This window comes from Morus notabilis, unplaced genomic scaffold, assembly GCF_000414095.1.
Source record: "Morus notabilis unplaced genomic scaffold, ASM41409v2 Scaffold59, whole genome shotgun sequence".
Taxonomy (NCBI): Eukaryota; Viridiplantae; Streptophyta; class Magnoliopsida; order Rosales; family Moraceae; genus Morus; species Morus notabilis.
The window spans coordinates 69,389-75,388 of NW_010360713.1; positions in this window are offsets into that span (position 1 = coordinate 69,389).

Sequence of the window (6,000 nt, forward strand, 5' to 3'; positions counted from 1 at the left end):
GGAGGGATGCATCGATGGTAGGTGGTTTGAATACCTCCTCCCGGACATGCATTTTAGGACTAGCATGCCGCCGACCGAGCACCTCCCGGTTTACACCAGAACCGTTACGGCGGGGATGACCCTCGCAGTTTATCATTTCGTAAAGGACTATTGCCATTTTTATGGCATTTCCCCCGTTCAATTGGCACCGAACTTCTGGTACTGCTTCGCCGGCGCCTGGATTTTGTGGCACCAAAAGTTCGATATGGAACTCCCTGTAGACGAGTTCCAGTTTATGTACAAACTATGCCACGTCGCCAAATGCGAGGGGTGGTACTTTTTGAGCGGACACGGGAGATCTCAGCCTAGATTCGGGAAGTTGATACTGGGGATTCCCTCGTCGTCACATGGGTGTAAACTCATGTTTTTCATGATTCGCGGGCCTTTCAATTTTCACCCTAACAACCGCCTGCCATGCCGAAGGCAGGTGCAGGCGGCGTTTGGGAACATGGGTGAGAATTTTGGCTTTCCTTTACCTCACTTCGCCTCTTTCTGTTCACATGCTGATAATCTTTTATCCTTCAGTTAACCAGGACCGGCCGAAGTTTTCTGGCAACAGCTTAGCGAGGATCGAGAAGGCTTTCTCTTTTTCGTCAGAGGTTCGCCATATCGAAACAATTCTGACCAAGGAAAACCTTCGCGCCGCCGGTTTAATCCTTGATCTCCCAGACCCCGCCGATTTAGACACCGTCCATCAAGACTTTCACCTAAACGATGAAGATATTTTTTTGTTGTTGCTTTCGACGCCCTTCTTTATTGTGACTTGGGTTTTTCAACCGCTGACTATATCTTAATCTCATCGTTTCCTGTAGAAATGACGTCTTTAAGGATCCAACTCCCTGGCAGCCAGCAATCCGGGTCGAGCCAGCAGCCGTCGTCGGATCAACAACCCCCGCTGAGCCAACAGCCCCTGTCGAAGGGAAAGGAGAAAGCCAGCTCTTCTTCCCCTGCGCCGAGGAGTAAGAAGGTCAAAGGTCCTTCGATACCGGGGGGGAAGCATGCGCAGAACAAGAGGCGCATTGAGAAGATGCCAGCCGCCGAGGCTTGGACACCGGTGGTCCCTATTCCGGAGGTCAGCGCTCCCCCGGCGCTGAGGGAACGCGTGCTTATTCCCGGGGGAAAGATCATGGATGGGAATTTCCAAGTCTCGGACATTTCTAACGCCGAGATCGGGGCGATGCTAAAACTTCCTCCTCGCTTCTCCCTTATTTTCCAGGCTCTTTATGAGTCTTTCCTTGAGCCCCACTGGATCGCTGCCTCTCAGTCTTCTTTGGTCGACCGTCAGCGCAAACAAATCTCCTTCCAGATCCACGTAAGATTTGGATGAGGTTTTTTTTTTTTTTTTTTACTTCATCTTTTCTAATTTTCAACTTTTCAGAGCCTGGTCCTTTCCATCCTTCACCTCCTTGACCTAGTTAAGGTTGAGGAGCGAGATAAGGAGATGGACGACGTGGAAGCCAAGCTCAACTCCCTTGTTTCTGACGCTAAAAAGAAGCTAGATGATGCCGTCGAGAATAGGGACGTGGCCTTGGCCAAGCTGGCGAGTTTGGAAGATGAACTAGTAAAGTTGAAGGCTGAGGTCGCGAGTCTCACGGAGCGGGCAGACTTGTCCGATAAAAAGTTATCCGAAGCAACTGAGGAAGCGAAGAGGTGTTTCGCCGAGGGGAAGACTGAGGGGAAGAGGGAAGCCGAGGTAGAAGCTGCATTTGCTTTCGACGCCAGGCGTGCTGAGATTATTGAAGAGTTCAAGGCTTCCCAGGAGCTCACAGACATCCGTACCAAGGATTTTCAGTCTGCAGGTCAACAAATTGTCGATCTGATCAAGAAGGAGCATCTTGAGTGGGATATGAGCTTCCTTTACAATTCTCTTCCTTCTGCTGACGACGACAACGTATCCCCTCCTGGTGATGGTGAAGAATCGGCGGCTGCTGGCGAAGCCTAGGACATTTTCGTTTTTCCTCCTTTCTATTTTCTTTGGTGTTTTGTAACTTAATATTCGATTCAAACATCTTTTATTTTATCTGCACTTTATATATAAAAGATAACAAGTTTAATTTATACCTTGACTTGCAATTGCTGCTTTCTTAGAAAATTCCTTAGAATTTTACTAAGTCTTTGCCTTTCCTTCTTGGAGGATCTGATGTCGATTGCACCGCTTGGGGTCGTCGTCTTAAAAAACTCCTTGGAATTTTGCTAAGTCGTCGTCTTTCCTCCTTGGAGGATCTGACGTCGATTGCACCCCTTGGGGTCGTCGTCTCAGAAAATTCCTTGGAATTTTGCTAAGTCCTTGTCTTTCCTCCTTGGAGGATCTGACGTCGATTGCACCCCTTAGGGTCGTCGTCTTAGAAAATTTCTTGGAATTTTGCTAAGTCCTCGTCTTTCCTCCTTGGAGGATCTGACGTCGATTGCACCCCTTGGGGTCGTCGTCTTAGAAAATTCCTTAGAATTTTGCTAAGTCCTCGTCTTTCCTCCTTGGAGGATCTGACGTCGATTGCACCCCTTAGGGTCGTCGTGTCTTTTTTTTTTTAGTGATCCGTGGACCTCTGTCCCCCCATGTCTGTTTAATATAACCTTGGTTTTTTAAGCAGACATGTTATTAAGGGGTGAATTCTTTTCTTTCTGCAAACATATCAATTTATTCAACTTGTAAAGAATGTATAATTGAGATATGTAAGAATTTCATACACTATTGGTAGTACAGCCTTAGCTGTTCTACATTCCATGGGTGTTGAATCCTTTTGCCGTCGAGGTTCTCCAAAACGTAGGTGCCGGGGCGTAGCACTTCCCTTATGCGGTAGGGCCCTTCCCAAGTTGGGCCCAGTGGACCAGTATTTTTGGGTTTCGTGCTCTGCGTTACCCTTTTTAATACCAGGTCTCCTGGGATGAACCTTCTCTGTCGAACTTTCTTATTGTAGTATCGCGCTATTCTTTGCTGATAGGCGGCGAGACGTAGTTGGGAGTCGAGCCTTTTTTCTTCCAACAAGTCGAGTTCTCTGTTCATGCCTTCCGCGTTGTCATCGTCGTTATGGATGACAGTTCTTAAAGTCGGCGTTTCGATTTCTACGGGTAGCACTACCTCGACGCCATACGCCATGGAGAAGGGTGTTTCGCCCGTAATAGTTCGGCTCGTCGTTCTATATGCCCATAGGACCTTGGAAAGTTCCTCGGCCTATTTCCCTTTCAGATCGTCGAGTCTCTTTTTGAGGGTATACTTTAGTATTTTATTGATCGCCTCGACTTGTCCATTTGATTGTGGATGGATTGGCGCTGAGAAATCTTTCCGAATGCCCAAGTTGTCGCAGAATCTGTGGGTTGAGGCATTGTCGAACTACTTTCCGTTGTCGGATACTATTGAGTGGGGAACCCCGAACCTGCATACGATGTGGTCCCACCTAAATTTGGTGCAGGCTGCTTCCGTGGCTGTAGTTAGAGCCTTTGCCTCTGCCCACTTCGTGTAGTAGTCCACCGCAACGATTGCAAACTTAAATCCTCCGGGTGCAAGATGTAATGGCCCGATCAGGTCAACCCCCCATTTGACGAAGGGCCATGGACTGAGAATGGAAGTTAAATTTTCTGGGGGTGCTCTAGGAATCGTGACATACCTTTGGCATTTATCGCAACGTCGGGCGTATTGAAAATCGTCCTTTTTTAGAGTGGGCCAGTAGTATCCTTGCCTCAAAACCTTTAGAGCCAGAGACTGTCCCCTAGTATGGTTACCACAGACTCCTTCATGGATTTCTTGGAGGACCTTCTGGGCTTCGGCATCACCCAGACACCGCTATATAGGTGTTGAATAGCCTCGTCGGTAGAGCAAGCCGTCGTACAATAAGTACCTAGCAGCTCTATACCTGATCCGTCTGGCTTCATCTTTATTATCTAGCAGTTGTGCGTCCATTAGGTATTGGATGAGCGGTGTCATCCAATTTCTACCTACTTGGACGATTAATGCCTTAGCTTGTTCTTCAATGGTCGGCCGCTCCAATTCTTCGATGGGAACGACCCCAGGGTGTCAGAATCTCTTGAAGATGCTAGTTTTGCCAGGGCGTCGGCGTTCGCGTTTTCGGCCCGTGGTATCTAAAGTATTTCGTAGTTTTTGAACTTAACGAGTTCTTCCTTTACCTTTCTCAAGCACGCTCCCATCTTCTCGCCGCGCGCTTGGTACTCTTCCTTTACTTGTGCGACGACCAATTGAGAATCGCTGAAGACGCTGAGCCTTTCGATCTTCAGGTGGCTGGCTAACCGTAGTCCGGTAATTAGTGCTTCATATTCCGCCTTATTGTTCGACGCCTTGAATTTAAATCGAACCGCCGAGGTAATTTTATGGCCTTCGGGGCTGATTAATAAGACGCCGGCTCCTGACCCGTTTTCGCTCGACGCCCCATCCACGTAGAGCTTCCATTTTGTAACCTCGACTTCTCCAGATGCGGCGGAAGCTGGTTTGTGAGAGAACTCAGTCAGAAAATCGGTGAGCGCTTGGCCCTTGATCGCAGTTCTTGGCACATATTTTATGTCGAATTGGCTTAATTCTACCGACCATTTGAGGAGTCGACTGGAAGTTTCGGGCTTTTGTAGAGCCTGTCTCAACGGGTGGTTTGTAAGAACCCGTATTGTGTGAGATTGGAAATAGTGCCGAAGCTTCCTTGAAGCTACCATCAGGGCGAGGGCTAGGCGCTCCATTTCGCTGTATCTCGACTCGGCGTCGAGTAGCCTTTTACTCACATAGTAGATCGGCAATTGCACCATATCTTATTCTCTTACTAATACGGAGCTTACGGCTTGTTGGGACACGGAGAGGTATAGGCTAAGCTCCTCGTCGACATTTGGTTTTGACAAAATTGGGGGCTTGCCTAAATGCTCCTTCAATTTTTGGAAGGCTTTTTCACATTGTGGTGTCCACTCAAAGCGCTTGTTTCCTTTCAAAGCGTCGAAGAAGGGGACGCATTTGTCGGTTGCTTTTGATATGAACCTGTTTAGGGCGGCGACACATCCTGTTAATCTTTGCACTTCATTTGGCTTTGTTGGGGACATCATATCCTGTAGGGCTTTGATTTTCTCGGGATTAGCTTCAATCCCACGGTTGCTGACCATAAAACCGAGGAATTTCCCCGACCAAACTCCAAAGGCACATTCCTGGGGATTAAATTTCATGTGGTATTTTCTTAACACACCAAACATTTCCCCAGATGATTGACGTGATGGCTGGCCCTGGTACTTTTTACAAGCATATCGTCGACGTAGACTTCCATCGTTTTGCCGAGCTATAGAACGAACATTTTATTCACAAGCCTCTAGTAGGTAGTCCCTGCATTTTTCAGGCCGAAAGGCATCACCTTGTAGCAGTAGAGGCCCCTGTCGGTTATGAAGGATGTGTGCTCCTCGTCGGCTGGATGCATGGGGACTGGTTGTATCTGGAGTAGGCGTCCATAAAGCTTAGCATCTCATGTCCCGCCGTAGCGTTGACCATTTGGTCTATTCGAGGGAGTGGAAAGCCATCCTTTGGGCATGCTTTGTTGAGATCGCTGAAGTCGACGCATGTCCTCCAGTTCTCGTTAGGCTTGACCACTAGAACGAGATTTGATACCCAACATGGGTAATGGGCCTCCCTGATGAACCCATTATTGATCAGCTTGTCGACCTCTTCTTTCAGCACTTCATACCTCTCGGGGTTCATTGGTCGACGTTTCTAGCGCTTGGGCGGATATTAGGGGTTGACGTTTAGGGAGTGACATATTACCTCGGCGTCGATCCCTTCCATGTCAGAATGATTCCAAGCGAAGACTGTTGGTCTCCGGATCGAATCTGGATGCGGAAGCGTGGTGGTGCGGGGAAGAGGCGGATCGTGTATAACAAAAATTTTCATAAAACTTTTGAGATACTTTATAGATTATATTAATTTATGCACGAATAAATTAATCTCATTAACTTATATATATCAAGAACTCAATCAGGAAAAATACCTGG